We start from the raw sequence: 24,806 nt of genomic DNA, 5'->3' as shown, positions 1-24,806 counted from the left end.
TTCAGTGTTTCTCTCTCACCCATCTACACACAATACCCCATAAGTGAAAATTTATTTTAGCAGATTTATTGAAAATTAAATTAAATAAATATCTCATTTACATACGTTTTCCCACCCCTGAGTCGATACTTTGTAGAAGCACCTTTGGCATTGATTGCAGCTTTGAGTCTTTCTGGGTAAGTCGCTAAGATCTTTCCACACCTGGATTGTGCAACATTTGCCCATTATTCTTTTCAAAAATTCTTCAAGCTCTGTCAAATTGGTTGTTGATCATTGCTAGACAACCATTTTCAGGTCTTGCCCTGGATTTTCAAGTAGATTTAAGTCAAAACTGTAATTCTTCCACTCGGGAACATTCACTGTCTTCTTGGTAAGTAACTCTAGTGTAGATTTGGTCTTTTGTTATAAGTTATTGTCCTGCTGAAAGGTGAATTCATCTTCCAGTGTCTGGTGGAAAGCAGACAGAACCAGGTTTTCCTCAGACTTTGCCTGTACTTAGCACAATTCCATTTATTTTTTTTTATCCTGAAAAACTCCCCATTTCTTAATGATTATAAGCATACCCATAACATTATGCAGCCACAACTAAGCCTGAAAATATAGAGAGTGGTACTCAGTAATGTGTTGTATTGGATTTGGCCCAAACCTTACACTTTGTATTCAGGACAAAAAGTGAATTGCTTTGCCACATTTGTATTACTTTAGTGCCTTGCTGCTAACAGGATGAAAGTTAGGGAATGTTTTATTCCGCACAGGCAGAATTCTGCACTTTCTTCTTTTCACTCTGTCAATTAGGTTAGTATTGTGAAGTAACTACAATGTTGTTGATCCATCCTCAGTTCTCTCATATCACAGTCATTCACCTCTGTAACGGTTTTAGTCACCATGCTCAAATGGATATTCAATTACTGTTTTAATTTTAATTTTACCCATCTACCAATAGGTGCCAATCTTTGTGAGGCATTGGAAAACCTCCCGGGTCTTCGTGGTTAAATCTGTGTTTGAAATTCAGGCTCTAAGACAACAAAATGTGAGAAAAAGTTAAGGGGTGTGAATACTTTCTGACAGCACTGTACATTCTAACCACAATCTTTGAATGGTTTGATGCTGAGGAGCCATTTTTTTGGCCTTATCGGGCCAACAAAGAGTCTGCTGGTGAATTAAAACCACCAGATTGTGTTGCCATGGAAACAGTGTGTGCGCATCACTGTGCAGGACTACTCCGCTGGTAAATAAAGCCAGAGGCCTCTAATACAATGATTAAGGTAGCAAGCTTAGCACAGACTTCTAGCACACTGCTCTTAGTGTACTGCAATGAAGGCTACTGCATCCATCCAGTCATGCGAGAACCTCCCTCACCACATCTCCTCTCCTGCTGTGACAGATACCCGTCATCAGTGTCTCCACTGTGTTAAAGTTAATGGCCTTTCCTCAAACTCATCCTGTTCTTCTCTGTCCTCTGGCTTTTGGGCCCAGCCACTGGAAAGTGTCAATTGCTTTGATGCTCTGAGATTTGTCCCTGCATGAATGATAACATTATTTCCCCCCGTTGAAAACCTCCTACAGCTGTGTGTGTGCCCTCTACCATATACCTTCTCTGGAAGTAAAGTCTGGATTTGGCCCACCCCCACCCTCCAGGCATATCATTGTGTCTTAACCTCTAAAACAGTTTCCCCAGGCCAATGGATAGTCTTAGACACAAACAAACAGGACAGTTCCAGCAGCAGTCTGACCATGACAGACCCGCAGCTAGCCTGCTCGTCTGAGCAGGCTAGCACCACCATCAGCACTCCTAGATCGTAAGGAGGATGATAGCGTAAGGATGATCAATGGAAACAGGATGCACCCCAGCTCAATTTCGAGTCTCATAGCAAAGGGTCTAAATACTTATGTAAATAAGGTATCCATTTTGGATTTTTAATACAGTACCAGTCAAACGTTTGGAGTGTCCAAAGCTGTCAGGGTGGCTACTTTGAAGAATCTAAAATATATTTTGAATTGTTTAACACTTTTGTTGGTTCCTACATGATTCCATATGTGTTATTTCATAGTTGTGACGTCTTCACTATTACTCTACAATGTAGAAAATAGTAGAAATAAAGAAAATCCCTTGAATGAGTAGGTGTGTCCAAACTTTTGACTGGTACTGTGCATTTGGTCAAATATGTTTTCACTTTGCTGTGCATTTGGTAAAACCTGTTTCACTTTGTCATTATGGGGTAGTGTGTGTAGATCGATGAGGATGTTTTTTTATTTAATCCATTTTGGAATAAGGCTGTAACGTAACAAAATGTGGGGAAAAGTCTAGGTGTCTGAACACTTCCCTAAGGCACTGTAATATCGGTGCTTTATCTGTGGAATAAAGACAGATACAAATATTTCTGTGAAAGGCTAATATCGTCCGATAATATCGGTCAACAGATTTATCTGTCGGGCTCTACTGAAGATGATATCAAATGACAAACAAGAGCACACACAGGTACATTCACATACTCAACATACTGTGTGTATACATGTGCACACACACACACACACACACCACACACACACACAAACACACACACACACACACACACACACACACACACACACACACACACCTCTAGAAAGTGCTTGTTCTGCTGACTTCATGAGTCATTGACCGCAGAGAGCCCAGTATGAGATGAGCGGTAGCACCACGTCCTTGAGCTAATCACTAATGGCCTAAATAATTTGCCTGCTGCTAAAAGACAAGGGCAGCCAGCATCCCTTAGAGTCTCTCAGCTGGTAGGGACAGTCCATTGACATCACTACATTATGGGAAGACAGGACAGTCTGTACAGTAGCATGACAACAAAGGGATTGGACAGTTGACATGGCCTGCTATGTAAGACCAGGTCAACCTACTGTTAGTCTCTGTCTGACATCAAGCCGCTACTCTACTGAGGATCCTACAACAATGTCAGTATGCCAGTAGGGCTAATAAGCTAGCTAGACTAGCTTCCTTGTTCCACACCCTAATAGTACACACCCTAACAAACCTGGACCAGATAATGGCCCATTTCGCTGCATCTCTGAGATATCATCAATAAGCCCAAAACGTTCTTCACTATGAAACACAGCTTCAGGTCAGCATGTCACCACCACCCTCTCCTTAACTCCACAGTCCCAGGCTGCCAGGCCCAACAAACCACACTGGAGAGAAATAAGGGTAATAGTAAGAGGCAACAGTTGGTCCCCTAAATCCCTCAACCAGATTAGTGAATATATTTCCTCCAAACAGAGCCCTCCTTGCAGATATCCTTAAGCCCCCCAACAGTGGGTAGGGTTTCAGTATGGACACACAACTACAGTATCCTCTGCCTCGTCTGACTGAGCCACCATGTACTAGTGTTGAATGCAGAAATGGCTAATTATTCAATGAACTCTTCAGCATGTTTATGTCAAACTTTGTCCTGCTAAGTGTGTCCTCTGGATAGCCTAATGAAGCAGGGTTAACGACAGGCTCATTAATCAATTAAAGGAGCAGCAGTGGGATGGAGCTAGGCTACATGGAGGATGTATACCTTGACCCTAACCACTGGTCCTAGATCAGATATATTTCACCACCCGTGATTGCTAAGGTTAGGATCAGGGATAATCTGATACTAGATCAAGGCCTTCATTACCAGCAGCTGAAACTCTCCCTAAGCGCTAGTCTCCGCTAGGACACCGAATTATACTGTTATTTAATGAGAGAGAGTTGTCACTACGCTAAAGGCATGGTCACCAGGGCCATCAGGGCTCCCAGTCAGTAAACATTCTCCTGGTACTGACTTACCTCATAACTGCCTGCCTGTTTACTCACCACTCTGACAGACAGAACATGCACCCCGTTCACAAAAATGGCTCGCTCCTACAGACAGTGAGTCGCATGGCTTGTTATATAAAGCAGGCATTCAATTGCTGTTCGATTGAATGTTAGAATGGGCAAAACAAGTGACCTGTTATATAAAGCAGGCATTCAGTTGCTGTTCGATTGAACGTTAGAATGGGCAAAACAAGTGACCTGTTATATAAAACAGGCATTCAGTTACTGTTCAACTGAACGGTAGAATGGGCAAAACAAGTGACCTGTTATATAAAACAGGCATTCAGTTACTGTTCAACTGAACGGCAGAATGGGCAAAACAAGTGACCTGTTATATAAAACAGGCATTCAGTTACTGTTCAACTGAACGGTAGAATGGGCAAAACAAGTGACCTGTTATATAAAACAGGCATTCAGTTACTGTTCAACTGAACGGCAGAATGGGCAAAACAAGTGACCTGTTATATAAAACAGGCATTCAGTTACTGTTCAACTGAACGGCAGAATGGGCAAAACAAGTGACCTGTTATATAAAACAGCCATTCAGTTACTGTTCAACTGAACGGCAGAATGGGCAAAACAAGTGACCTAAGTGACTTTGAGCATGGTATGATCGCCAGTTCCAGTATCTCAGAAACGTCCGGCCTCACAGAATAGTGTGACAACCAAAAAACATCCAGTCAGCGGCAGACTAGTGAGCAAAAACAGCTCGTTGATGAGAGGTCCAAGGAGAATGGCAGGAATTGCGCAAGCTTACAGGCGGGCCACAAACAGGCAAATAACAGCACAGTACAACAGGTGTGCAGAACGGCATCTGGGAACGCACAACTCATCAGTCCTGGTCACGGATGGGTTATTGCAGCAAAATACCACACCGGGTTCCACTCCTATTTGCTAAGAACAAGAAGCGGCTCCAGTGGGCATGCGATCAGCAACACTAGACAAATGAGGAGTGGAAAACATTGCCTAGTCCCGGTTCCTGTTGCGTCATGCTGATGGCAAAGTCAGGATTTGACGTAAGCAGCATGAGTCCATGCCCCATCCTGCCTGCTGTCAACGGTACAGGTCTAATGGTGTGGCGAATTCCTGGCACACATTAGGTCCCTTGATAACAATTGAGCAACATTTGCAATCCCTGAATAATTCAGGCTGTTCTGGAGTCAGGGGGGGGGGGGGGGGGGTCCGAGTTGGTACTAGATGGGTGTACCTAATAAACTGAGTAAATGGTCTCAACTATGAATGACAAAACATGCAACATATGTATTGAATTATTGAGATAGTGATAAGCACATTGTAAATAAGTGTACTACTCTCTTCCTTTCTTTCTCCCCCTTCCTCTAGGCCTGTCTCTGTCTCTCTACTTACATCTCTCGGCTCAACACTGCCCTCTGCGTTCCACTTCATTAGGCCTCTCTTGCGTCACCACTGGGCCCTGTCACCATGGCAACACCAATGGGATTAGCATGCATACTGCAGTGGTGACAGATAGCGAGCCTGGTCTGCTGCCCCCAGCTGGACCACTGGAAAACTACAAACACATCAGGCCACATCAGGACTGCTGTAGCGTTTTCTAACGAGTTTCTGGTACAACTAATGAATTTCTGCTAAAGTATCAGGTGCACACTACTACCTCCACTGAAAATGAATCATTGTATAGCTGACCTGAAACCACACACAAAGGGATAATAATATCATTGTTCATAACCACACACACACACACCTATTTTCACCAGGGGTGATTAATCAAGAGACAGGCAAGGGGAACACAGCCCTATAATCAAATATTCTATAAGGATCTAAGGGATTAAGCTAGTGTAACACTGCCCCCCCCCCCCCACACACACACATTTTATCTACACCCAATGGCAAAATCTGTAGAATATGGGGGGGGCGGGGGATGTGGGTACACAGACCCGCGAGCCACTGCGGCCATCGTGATTTCATATATGTTTTGTGGCCCTTACCCCCATCAAAGTTACCCAACCCTGGTCTACACTGAAATACACAACAAATGGCTGCTGATATACACAGCTGTATTATTGATGGATTTGTTTACTCTGTTGGGGGAAAATGTAGTCATAGAATGCCACCTTAAATCCAAGACCTGGGATGGAGAGAGAGAGGGATTATAATTTCTAGTTTAAATGACTTATTGTTTAACTGAGGCCACGGGCACACAACACAGGCCTTGGATCAGCAGATGAGGAATGGCAAACGTGACAGAGTAATTTATAGGTCGCTATCAATATACGTCACAATACATTGCAATGTGTTTGATTTGGCTGCTCGGGGGAGGAGACCCACAGCTCCGCAAAAAAACATTGACAACTATACTACATGCTGTTTTCAAGGGATTGTTAAATAAATGTTAGAGCTGCTTTGTTTTAATATCATCACTACTATCAGAGTTACACAGCAAGTAACTGCATGCTTTTTATTGATCATATCATTTCAGATATGTGAGCGTAGCCTATTCATTTGGCATGTAGCTAGATAGCTAAGCGAACAACATTTAGCTTGCCTTATTAGAGATTAGGCTTTTGGAATGAGCTTGACATCGTGATTAAACACTCTTAAAAACAAAAGAGGATAATATTAGCCAACTTCGCTATGTAAGCCTACGTTGGTTGGGGGAAAAAGTACATTAGGTCTCCTTACCACTATGTTTAGCCAACTGTACAACGTTTCAACCAGTAGCTTGCAAAGTGAACGTTATCAGCTAACAGTACATCTGCAAATGCACCCTTTTGATGCTTGACAGGCAGAGCGCCCACAAAGGAAGGAAAATTAACCTAAAGCACTTACACTTGTCAGGAATAGTTCCCTTTTATATCACTCAAATATCCAATTAACGGTGGCAAATATTGAGAGATATCATCAGGCTAGCTTCACGCATCTGAAATCACATGATCAATTCCTTACATCAGCCGGAAGCTGTTGCCGAGAGAGGCTTGGTATTTGACAGTGGAGAAGGAGTGCATGGCAGTCAAGTGGTCTTTAGATTCGTTCAGGTACTCTCGCTTTGGCCGGAAGTTCTCAGTAGAGATGGACCACGGTGCTCTGCAGTGGATGGACAGGATAAAGGACTCCAATGCCCACATCCCCCACTGGTACCTTTCCATGCAGCCATACAGGTTCACCATCAGCTATGTCCCGGGAAAGGACAATGCCACGGCTGACTTCCTTTCCTGCTGGCCCGCCAGCTGGAAACTAGAGGGGTGGTGTGTGACGGCTGCACCGCGGGCTAAACAGTAAAAACCACTGCCTAACAAATATCCTTTTCATTTTATGCACATTAACACTCACTTTGCACTATACACATAATGGGCTCTATTTTCAGCTGGCGTTAAGACGGTGCTAGTGTCAAACACATGTTAGTTTGCAATTTCGTCATGTAAAAACTATCACACTGGCATTTTCCATCCTTACCACCAGGTTCGGCAATTCACCTGTCTTATATCAGCTCGCTTGTGCTCAGATGGGTGGGGTGGTAATATTTGAGGTGTGTCCCTAAAAACATGATCCAAAGTGCTAGTTTCATGCAGCACTAATAGAGATAGAAACAAGAGTAGCCTAATGTGCTTTTGGTGCATGCATGCATATATATATATATATATATATATATATACACTTTCCAACCTGGGGTACGCCAAATAAAAATGTGATTCACATAAAATAAAAAAAATAAATTAAATTTATTTTCCAACAGGGCACATTTGTGTGCGTTTTTATTCTAGCCTGATTAGCCTCGTTTCACTGCCCAAAATAAAATTAAACCATCTAGAGTTCAGCGAAATAACAATGTCAAACACAGGTAGTCTAGTCAAATAATTAACATCCAATCACTTTAACCGTTACTCTCTCGCGAGAATTCCACTATGTAGCCAAACGTAGCTGCTGCTCATTCCGTTTGCTCGAAAATTTATAAATTATTTTAAAAAGTAAGGCCCGCGTCCATAGACACACATACCAGCTCTACTGGTAGTACTGCTACTACCAGCAGTACTACACCTGCACCTGTCGACAACAAGTTGTTCTGCTTCCACGAGCACATCCAATGCTAGCATTAGTAATTCTACATTTGTTGTTAGCCCAGCTAGCATGGACACTGACAGTTGTGAATCTGATGCAGCCGAAGAGCTACTGCCCCCTTACCTGGGAAAGCACCGAACAATAGACAGGGACGTTGGACCATCTTAGAGGCGCAAACATGATGAGAACTACATTGATTAGGAGTTCACTTATATTGGGAGTAGGGCCTTCCCTCAGCCACAGTGTGTTATATGTGCAAAAAAATGATCTCACAACTCGATGAAACCTTCCCTCTTGTGCAGACATTTAGAAGCAAAACATGCCAATTTGAAAAATAAGCCACAGGAGTTTTATGAGCGAGAATTAACACGACTTTCGTGTAGTAAGACATGTATAAAAGCAACAGATACCATTAATAAGAAGGGGCTAGAAGCGTCTTATATGGTGAGCTACCGAGTGGCTAGGACAGGCAAGCCCCATACTATTGTGGAGGACTTAATTCTTTCTGCTGCTGCAGATATGGCTGGGACAATGCTGGGGGGAAAGGCCCAAAAAACTACAGTGCCTTGCGAAAGTATTCGGCCCCCTTGAACTTTGCGACCTTTTGCCACATTTCAGGCTTCAAACATAAAATATATAAAACTGTATTTTTTTGTGAAGAATCAACAACAAGTGGGACACAATCATGAAGTGGAACGACATTTATTGGATATTTCAAACTTTTTTAACAAATCAAAAACTGAAAAATTGGGCGTGCAAAATTATTCAGCCCCTTTACTTTCAGTGCAGCAAACTCTGTCCATAGGACAACAATCAGTCGTATATTGCACAAATCTGGCCTTTATGGAAGAGTGGCAAGAAGAAAGCCATTTCTTAAAGATATCCATAAAAAGTGTTGTTTAAAGTTTGCCACAAGCCACCTGGGAGACACACCAAACATGTGGAAGAAGGTGCTCTGGTCAGATGAAACCAAAATTGAACTTTTTGGCAACAATGCAAGACGTTATGTTTGGCGTAAAAGCAACACAGCTCATCACCTTGAACACACCATCCCCACTGTCAAACATGGTGGTGGCAGCATCATGGTTTGGGCCTGCTTTTCTTCAGCAGGGACAGGGAAGATGGTTAAAATTGATGGGAAGATGGATGGAGCCAAATACAGGACCATTCTGGAAGAAAACCTGATGGAGTCTGCAAAAGACCTGAGACTGGGACGGAGATTTGTCTTCCAACAAGACAATGATCCGAAACATAAAGCAAAATCTACAATGGAATGTTTCAAAAATAAACATATCCAGGTGTTAGAATGGCCAAGTCAAAGTCCAGACCTGAATCCAATCGAGAATCTGTGGAAAGAACTGAAAACTGCTGTTCACAAATGCTCTCCATACAACCTCACTGAGCTCGAGCTGTTTTGCAAGGAGGAATGGGAAAAAATTTCAGTCTCTCGATGTGCAAAACTGAGAGAGACATACCCCAAGCGACTTACAGCTGTAATCGCAGCAAAAGGTGGCGCTACAAAGTATTAACTTAAGGGGGCTGAATAATTTTGCACGCCCAATTTTTCAGTTTTTGATTTGTTAAAAAAGTTTGAAATATCCAATAAATGTCGTTCCACTTCATGATTGTGTCCCACTTGTTGATTCTTCACAAAAAAATACAGTTTTATATCTTTATGTTTGAAGCCTGAAATGTGGCAAAAGGTCGCAAAGTTCAAGGCACTGTATACAGACAATGACCCCATCAAACAACACTGTTTCACAACGCATCAGTGACATGGCAGATGTTTTGAAAGAATTACTGCTTCACACTCAAGCCAGTGAATTCTATGCGTTACAACTGGATGAGTCAACAGACAACACTGTTGACACCAGCCTGGCGCAGCTCCTGGTATAGAGCATATTGAACAGCTTTGCGATATCAAATGGACTTTGGTGGTGTTAGTATCCGTACTGATGGCGCAAAAGCCATGACAGGGAGACATAGTGGAGTGGTAACGCGCGTGCAAGCAATTGCTCCTGACGCCACTTGGGTACACTGCAGCATCCACCGAGAGGCTCTTGCGGCCAAGGGAATGCAGCTTGAAAAGATGTTGTGAAAATGGTAAACTTTTTTTAAGCAAGGCCCCTGAACTCCCGTGTATTTTCTGCACTACGCAATGCTATGGGCAGCGACCATGTAACGCCTTTACAACATACAGAAGTGCGCTGGTTATCAAGGGGCAAAGTATTGACACGTTTAAAAAAAATTGAGGAACAAGCTTAAAGTTTTCTACACTGACCATTTTCACTTGACTGACCTCTTGCATGATGATGAGTTTCTCACACGACTGGCCAAAATTGAGGCTATGATTAAGAAGTTGGAGCTCTTCTCTGACTGCATTAACAAGGACAATGCATAGGACTTTACATCATTGTATGACATTTTGTGTGCAAATGAACTCAAGCTTAAGGACAATGTCAAATGTGATACAGCGAAGCACCCAAATGAGTTGGGTGCGCAATTACGCAGTTCCTTTCCCCAAATGAGACAAACTGGATTCGTTATGCCTTTCATGCCCTGCCTGCACTCCACTTACAGATATCTGAACAAAAGAGCCTCATCCAAATGGCAACAAGCGGTTCTGTGAAAATTGCATTTAATCAGAAGCCACTGCCATATTTCTGGATAGGGCTGCGCTCAGAGTATCCTGCCTTGGCAAATCGCGCTGCTAAGACACTGATGCCCTTTGCAACCACATACCTATGTGAGAGTGGATTCTCGGCCCTCACTAGCATGGAAACTAAATACAGACACAGACTGTGTGTGGTAAAATGATTTAAGACTGAGACTCTCTCCAATACAACCCAACATTGCAGAGTTATGAGCATCCTTTCAAGCACACCCTTCTCATTAACCTGTGGTGAGTTATTCACAATTTTCGATTAATAAATAAGATTTTATATGCAAGATGGTTAAATAAAGAGAAAAAATAATTGATTATTGTTATATTATTATTTGTGCCTTTGTGACTTCCCACAAGCCGGGTTGTGACAAAAACTCACACTCATTCTTATGTTTAATAAATGTATCATATAGTGTGAGGCAGGCTTACAATGATGGCAAAAAAACAATATTTGAGAGTGCGTTGATCCTGGTGCTAGAGGGGGTACGCAGCTGGAGGTTGAATGTTTGAAGGGGTACAGGACTATAAAAAGTTTAGGAACCACTGGTCTAGACTGTCAATAAAGGGTTTGGCTCCCGAGACCACTTGGATATACATCTTAATCACCAAAGCTTTATTAAAATATCAAGTTTAAGAGGAGTAAAACAGTGAGCTGACATTCCTTTGTTTATCTATGCATTGTAGGCCCACATTATTTTAGCCATGCAGGTCTCGTTTTGGATGTGCATAAAACCCTCCATGGTCTGCTTTGTTTTAATATTAAATGCCCAAAGGGAACCATTTTTGGTGCCTGTAAGTGTGACACAGCCTATTTAAAACAAGTTGTTTCATTTGGTTTAGAATTTGATTAGAATTATTCGTTCTCTTTTTAGGCCTTATCAATAATTAATTTAATCAAGCTTATTAAATGCAATTTACAATAGGCATAGTGAATTCCAAGAATAACAACAAAAACTATAGTCTCAACAGCCAATTATTGCAGGATATCAGTCACAACATCCACCAGTATTTCAGTTCTCAAAGCACAGCACCATTTGCCTTTGAAGCCATGCAATTACTTAGAACAATGTGGACTGCAAATGGGTTGAAGTTAACGTATTTAGCAAAGATGGTATAGGTCTACATTTTGTTATTTCATTTCTGTAAGCCATTTAACAAACGATTACAGACTGACATGCTGACCAGACCAGACACGTCGCGTGCGTGAGCATCGCAAAATAAATTTTGAAATCCATGTTATTCAATTTTTGCACCCACACTGCTCGCCGCCAACGAGCGTCTGCGATGCCAAGGGCTAAAATAGAAGTCAGTTCTATTTCTGATGCAGAACGCGCTGAAAGTCCTGCCTCTCCCATCTCCTCATTGGTTTGTAGAAGCAGGTACCCACGTGCCATCTCCTCATTGGTTATACCCACGTGGGTGATTGAAAGACAAACTGTTTTGCCGGTGGTCGTGGTAATACTATGAAAGTTTAGATGCCAATCACCATATAAGTTCAAAGATGAAAAGGGCTGGAAGGAGGAGAGATGACTAGAAACGATTCGGTTGGCCGCTTTATGTGTGGATTAATTGTCGGAGTAGAGGACCTTGTGCATATTAGGTAAAATAACTCAATGTTTATATCCCAGGACAAATTAGCTAGCAACAGCAAGCTAGCTTAATAGGACAAATTAGCTAGCAAGTGCAAGCTAAATAGCTAAATTGCCATACATGTTTAATGCTTTTCGACCTGTCCCCAAATGAATGACATTGGTTCAGAGTTTGTTTTGATATTTTAACCTGCGTGTCGTGATCGCGTTTGGTGTAGGGTGGCGCACGCGCGCAGCCGGTTTGGTTTGGGTTCCGTGTAACATTGGTTGATTAGTTGATTCCTAGGCAATACATAAACTGAAAACACCCATATGTTTTGCCATGCTGCACGTTCTGATAGGCCCTTGAGAGGCCAAGCCTCGACACACCCACAACTTGTTTATTCATCAAAACATAGCCATTTTGCTCCAAACGTAGCAAGTGCGCGGATAACTGTGATAGTGAAAATAGTACAAATATTCCTTACACACACCTGAACCTATAGCGCCTGCCCGTAGATTTCCCATTGCGTATGGTTTGTTAAAATGGAGCCCAATATATAAATGACGAGCGACAAAGATTCTTTCTTATATCCCACATATAACTTTATTCCAGAAATACAGTTTAACATTTGCCATCCTTCTTTCACAATAACCAGGTTTCCACCCAACCACTTCATGAATTAGATGATGCATGAAAAAAAGTCACGACCGTGCAGATGGAAACAGTATATGTCAGTACAATTTGATAAATGCCGACAGACAATTTGTTCGTTCGACATGGTGGGATCTTTTTGTGTGTACAATTCATCATGTGAGAAATGACGGTGGAAATGCCTTTACACGGAACCCAAACCAGCTGTGCGCGTGTGCCATCGTGCATACATTTATTTTGTCCCTCTACACCAAATGCGACCACACGCAGGTTAAAATATCAAAACAAACTCTGAACCAATTACATTAATTTGGGGGCAGGTCGAAAAGCATTAAACATTTATGGCTTAAGGACAACAATGTCAAGTTATTGGAGTGGCCATCATAAAGGCCTGACCTCAATCCTATAGTAAATTTGTTGGCAGACTGAAATCAAAGCGTGTGCGTGGAGGAATGTCAGGAGGAATGGGCCAAAATGCACCCAACTTATTGTGGGAAGCTTGTGGAAGGCTAAGTTTGACCCAAGTTAAACAATTTAAAAAGGCAATGCTACCAAATACTAATTGAGTGTATGTAAACTTCTGACCCACTGGGAATGTGATGAAAGAAATAAAAGCTGAAATAAATCACTCTACTATTATTCTGATATTTCACATTCTTAAAATAAAGTGGTGATCCTAACTGACCTAAGACAGGGGATTTTTACTAGGATTAAATGTCAGGAATTGTGAAAAACTGAGTTTAAATGTATTTGGTTAAGGTGTATGTGAATTGGACTACGCCCAGAGTTTCTGGGATGATGGTGTTGATGTGAGCCATGACCAGCCTTTTAAAGCATTTCATGGCTACAGATGTGAGTGCACCGCCCCGGTGGTCATGTAGGCAGGTTACTTTGGCGTTCTTAGGCACAGGGACTATTGTGGTCTGCTTGAAACATGTAGGTCTTACAGACTGGGTCAGGGAGAGGTTGAAAATGTCAGTGTAGACACTTGCTAGCTGGTCAGCACATGCTATGAGTGCCTGAATGTTGACCTGTTTAAAAGGTCTTACTCACATTGGCTACGGAGAGCGTGATCACACAGTCATCAGGAACAGCTGATGCTCTCATGTATGGTACAGTGTTGCCTGCCTCGAAGCGAGCATAGAAGCGATTCTAGCTTGTCTTGTAAGCTTGCGTCACTGGGCAGCTCACTGTTGGGTTTCCCTTTGTATTCCGTGATAATTTGCAAGCCCTGCCACATCCGACAAGTGTCAGAGCAGGTGTAGTAGGATTCGATCTTTGCCGCTTTTCCTGTTTGATGGTTCATCGGAAGGCATAGTGCGATTTCTTATAAGCGTCCGGATTAGTGTCCCGCTCCTTGAAAGTGGCAGCTCTAGCCTTCAGCTAAATGCGGATGTTGCCTGTAATCCATGGCTTCTGGTTGGGATATGTCGGTAAGGTCACTGTGGGGACGACGTTGTCAATGCAATTTTTAATGAAGCCGATGACTGATGTGGTATATTCCTCAATGCCATCGGATGAATTCCAGAACATATTCCAATCTGTGCTAGCAAAACAGTCCTGTAATTTAGCATCCGCTTAATCAGACCACTTCCGTATTGAGTCACTGTTACTTCCTATTTTAGTTTTTGTTGGTATGCAGGAACCAGGAGGATAGAGTTATAGTCAAATTTGCCAAATGGAGGGCGAAGGAGAGCTTTGTACACGTCTCTGTGTGAGGAGTGAAGGTAATCTAGAGTTTCTTTTTTTTGTGCAGTTGCACGTGACATGCTGGTGGAAATTACTGTAGGTAAAAATGGATTTCAGTTTTCCTGCACTAAAGTCCCCGGCCACTAGGAGTGCTGACTCTGGATGTCCATTTTTTAGTTTGCTTTTGGCCTTATACAGCTTGTTGATTGTTGTCTTAATGCCAGCATCGGTTTGTGGTGGTAAATAGACCGCTACGAAGAATATAGATGAAAACTCTATGTAAATAGTGCTGTCTACAGCTTATCATGAGGTACTTGAACTCAGGCGAGCTAATCCTTGAGTCTCCCGTAATATTAGATATCGCACACCAAATTATTTTGGCAAAGAGATGCACACCACCCCCCTGATGGAGGCTGCTGTTCTGTCTTGCCGATGCAGGGAAACCCAGCTAACTGTACATTATCCATGTCCTTGTTCAGCCACAACTCTGTGAATCATAGAATATTACAGATTTTAATGTCCCGTTGATAGGATGGTCTTGAACGGAGATCATCCAGTTTATTCTCCAGGTATCACACGTTCACCAGTAGAATGGAGGGTAAAGGCGGATTATCCCATCGCCAATGCAGTCTTGCCAGGCATCCGGCTCTTCAACCTCTAACAGCTTCTCCTATTCATACGGATGACTGGGATTTGGGCCTGGTCCGAAAAGAGCAGTATCTCCTTTGCGTCAGAATCATTAAAGGAAAAATCATCATCCAGTTTGAGGTTAGTAATCGCTGTTCTGATGTCCAGAAGCTCTTTTCAGTCATAGGAAACGATGACGGAAATATTATTTGCAAAAAAAACACAAAATAGCACAATTGGTCAGGAACCCGTAAAACAGCAGCCAGCCCCTCCTGCGACATTCTCACCTATAGGTTGAGAATGGAGGGTTGTTGGAATTGTCGGAGGGTCATTGGTAAATGCCAACCCTCTGTTCACCCCTGGGGAACTCTTTTTCCCTTGATGAGTTTAAAATAGCTAAGTACAGATATACATTGATATTGTGTACTGTTATTGCTAAAAATAATGCTTGTACTTAAACATGATCAGTAGATCTAAATGTTATATATCATTATTGTCTGTACTTGAACTTGATGGTTTGCACACTTGCCTTGGAACAGAGTATGGAACCCCTTATAGTCTCTGTGGAATGTTCCTTCTTGGAGTTAATTTTTGGTTTATGTATGTTCTGTTCCTGCACTTTAGATCTTAGTTCTTTTTTAAGTTGAGACTTTATAGGGCAGTCCGTTTTTTTTCCATTCCAGTGAAGGTATCCCTTTTGTCTATTTTAAAGCATATATTGTTATGCCTAATCAGTTGTATCTTGTTGCCTGTTAGGTCATCACTGACAGTGCAGTATAGATTGATTGGTGGGTGGGGTTATTCTGGAAGTAATTAACTCTCAATCATACAGCCTTCCTTACTGAGAGGTCCCATTAAGACCTAGTGCTGCATTCCTCTCCTATGACAGCAACACTGATTGGCTCCCAGATTTAAACCAGGTCCCCAGGCTACAGGGGCCACTGCCAAGAGAGATATATAAAAAGAGAAAGAGAAAGAGAGAGAGAGAGAATAGAACATAACTTCAAGGAGAGGTAGAGAGCGTAGAAGAGACAGAAACTGAGAAAATTAGAGAGAAGTAAAGAGTTAGTGAGAGCATTGTGCCAGCTCAGCATGTATAGCCATTGCCTTGGTCTGTGAGGGGAGAAATTAAGACTGAAGCTGGTCGGAAAGGCTCTCTCAGTTCACAGGTACACACACACACACACACACACTATTTACTGTGAAGGTTCTCTGAGATAAAGATCTTTCACACTGTATCACATGCATGGACTGTGACGACACAAGCACACGTTACTGAGGGTGTGTGAATAATGCAGATAGTCAGTGATCCCGTTCTGCTGATATGACTGGTCCAAAACACCCACGGTGTGAAGATCACAGGTGTGATACCTTGATTTTTCCTGTTTAGCATCTCCTTGGAAGAAATGACATAAGGCTTATTGTCTCCTGGCACTTCTCTCCCTCCCTCTCAACCTGTTCCACTGCCACCCTCCCTCCTTCCGTTCTGTCTCTCTCTATTGGGTAAATAAGCTACAGCTGAGGTTGAATTAAAGGCTGTTTGATAAAGCTCCCCAGTCCATATTGTGATAATATTGGAGCCTACTGGGCTCTGCTCTCTGTGGTCCAGACACAGGGGCGAGAGAGATCGAGACAGACAGTGAGAGAAACCCTGTGATTAGTCTGCAGAAGCATCATTCAACCTCTTTGTCCGTCTCCTGATGTCCAACTGTTCTGCACTGATCTTCATCATGGATTCATACACACTTCTCATTGACCACGAGAGATGATTTATTTGACTAAACAAATCACAGTCTCCCAAGTCATGGGTATAGTCAGTGGAGTTTAGTTAGTAAATCAAAATGTGTTTGTCACATACACGTGTTTAGCAGATGTTATTGCGGGTGTAGCGAAATGCTTGTGTTTCTAGCTCTAACAGTGCAGTAACATCTAACCATTTTACAAAACACACAAATCTAAAGTACCAGTTTTCTGCACTGCCACTAGGTGGCAGATGTCAGTCAACACCACCTAGACGTGTACCTACTCTGATTAAGACATCAGTGCAGTGCGGTAATCACAGGCCTCTAGCCTCCTTAATTAACCTCTCTAATTATAATGATTATGTTCCTCACAACAGACACAGATCAAATAGCCAGGTCAGCTTTGAGATGATCTAAAGCACAAGACAAAGATGGAATTACCACTTCTGAGACCACCACGTTACAGCCTTGATCCCAAGGTTTAGAAAAACAGGACATTGGTTCATGCTGATGATATCAAGGACCTGCTACAATAGTCTCACAATCATCCTTCCCCTCCTATCCTTTTGAACCTTGCCCAAGCTTTACACTGGACATACTTCCTTATATAGTAGCCTATTAAACCCAAATCTCTCTTCTTCCCTTTCCTCAAGCACACCTCTCACCATCCCCATCCCAACCATCCCTCCAACTGTACTTCTCTTATCAATCCCCTCCACCCTCTTCCTCTGACCCTTGGAGCGGGCACAACTGACCCACTTTCCTGCCACTGTGACGGTGCTGCTGAGTCAGAGATTGCCAGGATGTTAAACAACACACACACACACGGGTCGATGGCGAGAAATTATCCACATCACAAACCCACATTTACACACTTCACATCTACTCTACAGTCAAATGTTTGTTACACACACACACACACACACTTTCCAAGCTGTACAGCAGCATAGGCTAAGGGAATAGTGGCATAATGAGAAGAGACATGGTAATAACAAGAGGGGAGAGAGAGAGACACACACACAAATAAGCAGGCGCATCCTATGCCACACCTCTTGTATAACAGATCCTCTCCATCAACCCAAAACTACTGCAGTCATTGGCCTGCTCAGCAACATCCTCCATCTCCCAGGGAGCAGGAACAATGATCCTTATCAGAACAGTCCTGCAAATGCTCCATCAAAACTTCTCCATCTCCACAGACTGGAAGAGCCACATTAGCGCTCAGCTCCGCTATTCGTCGGTGTCACCACACACACTGACTGGGAGTGTGTGTGTGTCCTGTCTGTTACCATGCAGAGTCAACCCTCTCTCTCCCATAGCAGTGTGTTCTTCTGACAGTGGAACAGTCAGTACCAGTTAGTTACAGGCTGATTCTGGGTCAGTGCCAGAGAAGAGCCGTGCGGCGTGGCCAGCTTCACAGACAACAAAGACTGATCTCAGACCAGCAGGGGGAGTCTAATTACAGTTTTTCTCAATCACTTTAAAGCATTTTATGGAACAATGTTGTCGATTTTAAAAACAGGATCCATAAGACACACAGATCTTGTGGTCTATTGCAAAACAGTAAATGCATTTTCAGAATGTAGTTGCCTTCTCCAAACAAATACATTTTTAACTAGGCAAGTCAGTTAATAACACATTTTTATTTACAATGACAGCCGACCCCGGAAGACGCTGTGCCAATTGTGCGACACCCTATGGGACTCCCAATCACGAACAGATGTGATACAGCCTGGATTTGAATCAGGAATTGCACTGAGATGCAGTACCATAGACTGCTGCGCCACTCGGGAGCCCAATATTACATGTATCAACTAGGGTCTAAGCTAAGATACATGTGAATTTCTGTGTTTTTTGCTAATTGATGTTAAAAGGTAAAACAATGGTAATGTTTTAAAAACGTTTTTGTTGTTGAAATTATGAAATAGACTACATCATCCAAAAGTATGTGGACACCTCCTTGTCAAACATCTCATCCCAAAATCATGGCCGTTAATAGGGAGTTGTTCCCCCATTTGCTACAACAACAGCCTCCACTCTTCAGGGAAGGCTTTCCACTAGATGTTGGAACATTGCTGCAGGGACTTGCTTCCATTCAGCCACAAGAGCATTAGTGAGGTCGGGCAATGATGTTGGGTGATTAGGTCTGGCTCGCAGTCGGTGATTAAATTTATCCCAAAGGTTTTTGATGGGGTTGAGGTCAGGGCTTTGTGCATGCCAGTCAAGTTCTTCCACACAGATCTCAAACCATTTATGTATAGACTTCGCTTTGTGCACGGGGGCATTGTCATGCTGAAACAGGAAAGGGCCTTCTCCAAACTGCTGCCACAAAGTTGGAAGTACAGAATTGTCTAAAATATCATTGTATGCTGTAGTGCTAATATTTCCCTTCACTGGAACTGAGGGGCCTAACCCGAACCATAGGATACAGCCCCAGACCATAATTCCTCCTCCACCAAACGTTACAGTTGGCACTATGAATTGGGGCAGGTAGCGTTCTCCTGGCATCCCCCAAACCCAGATGTGTCTGTCGGACTGCCAGATGGTAAAACATGATTCATCACTCCAGAGAACGGGTTTCCACTGCTCCAGAGTCCAATGGTGGCGAGCTTCACACCCCTCCAGCCGACGCTTGGCATTGCGCATGGTGATCTTAGGCTTGTGTGTGGCTGCTCAGCCAAAGAAACCCATTTCATGAAGCAGTATGGAACTCAGTAGTGAGTGTTGCAACTGAGAACAGACTATTTTTTTACATGCTTCACGCTTGGTGGTCCCGTTCTGTGATCTTGTGTGGCCTACCACTTGTTCACGTTGTTGCTCCTAGATGCTTCCACTTCACAATAAAAGCACTTAGAGTTGACCGGGGCAGCTCTAGCAGGGCAGAAATTTGACCAACTGACTCTTTGGAAAAGTGGCATCCTATGACGGCACTACGTTGAAAGTCACTGAACTCTTCAGTAAGGCCATTCTACTGCCAATGTTTGTCTATGGAGATTGCATGGCGGTGTGCTTGGTTATATACACCTGTCAGCAGCGGGTGTAGGTGAAATAGCCAAATCCCCTAATTTGAAGGGGTGTCCACATACTTTTGTATATATAGTGCAGTTTGACAACCCTTTTTGTAAGCTTTTAAAATGATATAAATCGCAACCATTTATCTTTTCCAGTGATCTTGAAATGGATGTCTCATGGTATGGTGGGGTATGCATAATGGGTCAACTTTGAGCACCTTTATCTTTGGACTGTTTTGGCATTCAGGTCCAAAAAGCTACTTTCCCGAGCAATTCTACAATGGTCAAATATGTATGGAAGGTTTTGTTCAAATCAAGACGTTCTGTCAAAACGTGATTGAATTCAAATTGATTTACCCATACATAGGCTGGTATGATCATCGTTTAATACAGAGGGTTCCCAACCTATTTTCTCTCAGGACCCACTATTTCACATTAGATTTTTGGTTTATTGACATAGCCTATATTAAATACAACACCAGCTTGATTTTGTTTAATTTGAGGGACCTAGGGATATGTTGTTTTGAAGCTCATTTCCTGTAATTCCACAGAGATCAACAAGACTCATTAGAGTCCCCAGGATCAATGAATTGGAAAATTGTAAGGTTCAAAGAAATTACGCAAGAAATTGGGAAAATAAGTCAGGCTGCTCGGTTGACACACTGTCAATTGAGACATTTTTGTGACTAAACTCATTACCGAAACAAGATAAATTACAAAAAACTATGGAAAAAGACATTGGAGGACCTTAAATGATATTACGGGCAGAAAACCCAATTAATCTCCATCGTTCATTGAAGTTAATGGGTCACTGTTCTTAGTAAACAGATCGAGAAAACTGCGTTTGAAAAAAATACAATGGTATTTTTCAAAGAACAAGTTAACTACGGACTTTCAGCATGCATATCGGGAAGGGCACTCAACTTGTACTGCACCGACTCAGATGACTGATGATTGGTTAAAATACATAAATAATAAGACGATAGTTGGAGCTGTACTGTTAGATTTCAGTGAAGCATTAGGTTAATGATAAAAAAAAAATATTGAAAAAACAAACTTGCCATGGCTTTACATCAACTGCCATCACATGGTTGGAGAGTTACTTATCCAATAGAACACAGATAATATTATTCAATGGAAGCTTATTTAGCATAAGATATGTACAGTGCGAACAATTGTACAAATCTCCCCAAATGTTATTCCACTACAAAATATGTTTTATTAACATAATTTATATGAACCCTCAATGCAATTATGCATATTCTCTTTTACAGCAATTGATTTGACTGGGCTCCCGAGTGGCACAGCGGTCTAAGGCACTATATCTCAGTGCTAGAGGCGTCACTACAGACCCTGGTTCAATTACAGGCTGTATCTTAAATCGGCCGTGATTGGGAGTCCCATAGGGCGACGAACAATTGGCCCAGCGTCGTCTGTGTTAAGGGTTGGCTGGGGTAGGCCGTCATTGTAAATAAGAAATTGTTCTTAACTGACTTGCCTAGTTAAATAAAAAGACACCATCAATAAAATTGATAGCGACAGAGCCACACATTGTATAAGATTACTTCCTAAGCAAAGTATAATTTCTTTGACTCCTTGACTTTAGGTTGAGGCTCAGCTTCTGGATTTCATAGAGACAAACCATCATAGTCCCGTCTTCCTCTGGCATTGTATCACTTGTTTCTGGCCTAAAGCTTAGTGGATTCATGCACTGTTTTATACCGGTATAAACAATTGCGAATAGTAAAATTATTTTTTTTTTAAATCAAGGGGTCAAGTGACCACCCACGAAATGTTGCCGCCCCATATGGGCAGAGCACTCCCTAGGTTGGGAAGCCCTGGTTGAGTCGACTTTCCATTGGCGCACTGAAACACAATGCACAATAGAAATAAAGAAAAGTGGATACAATGGAGGAACACAACTAATAGAAATGTATAGGCCTCAATCTACACTAAAGCTAAGTTCTAAAGAGGAAGGTCACACTGTTGGAGATGATGACTTAAGAGTAGGGCCGGGACAATACCAAGTATTGCAATATTTTTTTTCCATGGCAAAAATGAAAACACGAAGCAGAATAAACTATATAGTCCTTTAAAAACCTGCTGTATGTAAAATATTGTGTGTTTTAGCTTGGAAAAAAAATAAATGTGACTGGATGATAACAATGTTAGTTTCCAACATTAGGGCTGTTTTCCTATAGAAGTACAAATCTGCTTCGTGTTGTGTTTAGAATTTCATGCAGCAGTAATTACTGATTGCCGGAAACAGTGAACACAATTGCACACATTTATCTTCTGATTAAAAAATCTGTTAATATTCTGTGAACTTACGTGAATTTTGTATTCACTGATGATATTTGTATTTCAATCTTTGCAAAAGGTGGTCAGGTACAAAAGCAAGACAACTATCCTGTAAATGTATTTAAGCATTTGATCATTGCTGTCCTGCTATAGATGCATTTCAACACAGATCTCAAAATTGCTTGTAATCGATTGAGAAAAACTAACAAATCACAGTAATCGATGGAGTTAATTGTGTGTGTGTGGTATAGAGGTCGACCGATTATGATTGTTCAATGCCGATACAGATTATTGGAGGACCAAAAAAGCCGATACCGATTAAATCGGGCAATTTTTTCCGCATTTATTTGTAATAATGACAATTACAACAATACTGAATGAACACTTATTTTAACTTTATATAATACATCCATAAAATCATTTTAGCCTCAAATAAATAATGAAACATGTTCAATTTGGTTTAAATAATGCAAAAACAAAGTGTTGGAGAAGAAAGTAAAAGTGCAATATGTGCCATGAAAGAAAGCTAACATTTAAGTTCCTTGCTCAAAACATGAGAACATAGATGAAAGCTGGTGGTTCCTCTTAACATGAGTCTTCAATATTCCCAGGTAAGAAGTTTTAAGTTGTAGTTATTATAGGAATTATAGGGCTATTTCTCTCTATACCATTTGTATTTCATTAACCTTTGACTATTGGATGTTCTTATAGGCACTTTAGTATTGCCAGTGTAACAGTATAGCTTCCGTCCCTCTCCTCGCTCCTCCCTGGGCTCGAACCAGGAACACAACGACAACAGCCACCCTCGAAGCAGCGTTACCCATGCAGAGCAAGGGAAACAACCACAGGCTCAGAGCGAGTGACGTTTGAAACGCTATTAGCGTGCGCTAACTAGCCAGCCATTTCACTTCGATTACACCAGCCTCATCTCGGGAGTTGATAGGCTTGAAGTCATAAACAGCGCAATGCTTGACGCACAACGAAGAGCTGCTGGCAAAAGGCACAAAAGTGCTGTTTGAATGAATGTTTACGCGCCTGCTTCTGCCTTCCACTGCTCAGTCAGATACTTAGATACTTGTATGCTCAGTTAGATTATACGCAACGCGGGACACTCTAGATAATATCTAGTAATATCATCAACCATGTGTAGGTACTAGTGATTATGATTGATTGATTGTTTTTTATAAGATAAGTTTAATGCTAGCTAGCAACTTACCTTGGCTTACTGCATTCGCGTAACAGGCAGTCTCCTTGTGGAGTGTAACAAGAGGCAGGTCGTTATAGCGTTGGACTAGTTAACTGTAAGGTCGCAAGATTGGATCCCCCGAGCTGACAAGGTGAAAATCTGTCGTTCTGCCCCTGAAGGAGGCAGTTAACCAACCGTTCCTAGGCCGTCATTGAAAATAAGAATGTGTTCTTAACTGACTTGCCTAGTTAAATAAAGATTAAATAAAGGTGTATTTTTTTTTTTACAGATTTCCGATTGTTATGAAAACTTGAAATCGACCCTAATTAAATCGGCTATTCCGATTAATCGGTCGACCTCTAGTGTGGTACAATGAAACACTGAGAGCCTCCATAGGACACTTTGTAACATGGCAGGGCTCCTCTCCTAATCTCCATCATTCATTCATGTGATCTCACTGTAACTAAATGGTTTCATGGTGAAAACACACTCTACTCATCCATACCAGAGACCAAGACAGTTACCATTAAGTGATGAGGAAGTAGATGATTCTCTACCAGAATATACATATATGGACAAACTAAAGAGGGATAACTTCAACTGTGTGTCCTTTTCTCTGTGTGTGTGTGTGTGTGTGTGTGTGTGTGTGTGTGTGTGTGTGTGTGTGTGTGTGTGTGTGTGTGTGTGTGCGCACGCATGCATGTGTGCGCATGTCAGTGGTAGGGAGAAGACAGCTGCTAGTATGATGAGTGCGGTAAAGCGCACCGACCGAGAGCAACTGAATTTAGTCAAATGTTGCAGAAGAAAACAGGATGGTTTTGTAACTGCTTTTTCATGGTCTGATGAGAACAGTTGAAGTAAGGCACACGCAGCAAATAATGACATTCTTGACATCTTTCCACACTGCTGCAGAGCACAGAAAGAGACACCGGCTTCCCCGTTCAGCTCTCCTGCATGCAACTGAGCCGAGTGAACTTTACACAAACCGGGCCAAAGCAAATTCCAGACAGGGGATAAGCGCGCTGGAAATGAGAGCCATGTAAACACTAATCTGGATGTCCTGCTGAAGTGAGGGAGAGGAAGAGAGTAGGGGAGAGCTGGCACAATGATGCTGGCCTGGGTGGAGAAGTGGAAAGACAGGGCCACACAGGCAGGTGAATACACACAATCACATACACTGTACATGCACACAGTTACCTTCGGAAGGTTTTCAGACCCATTGACTTTTTCCACATTTTGTTACGTTACGTTACGTTACAGCATTATTCTAATTAACAGGTTTTTTGCAATTTTATTAAAAATAAAAATAAATACTTTATTTACCTAAGTATTCAGACCCTTTGCTATGAGACTGCTAAATTAGGACAACGACCCTAAGCAACAGCCAAGACAACGCAAGATTGTCTTCGAGACAAGTCTCTGAATGTCCTTGAGTGGCCAAGCCACAGTCCGGACTTACACCTAACATCTCTGGAGAGACTTGGAAATAGTTTTGAAGTGA

The 24,806-nt window shown here is 42.2% G+C and overlaps 1 protein-coding gene across 24 annotated transcripts in view; it reads right to left on the bottom strand.

The window, feature by feature from the left end:
• magi1b (membrane associated guanylate kinase, WW and PDZ domain containing 1b) overlaps positions 1-24,806 on the bottom strand; it is a 204,890-nt gene that overhangs the window by 89,277 nt on the left and 90,807 nt on the right. The window lies entirely within an intron of this gene.

Source organism: Oncorhynchus mykiss, chromosome 7, assembly GCF_057628025.1.
Source record: "Oncorhynchus mykiss isolate SJ-2025 chromosome 7, ASM5762802v1, whole genome shotgun sequence".
Taxonomy (NCBI): domain Eukaryota; kingdom Metazoa; phylum Chordata; class Actinopteri; order Salmoniformes; family Salmonidae; genus Oncorhynchus; species Oncorhynchus mykiss.
This window is presented reverse-complemented; position numbering and strand designations above follow the sequence as displayed.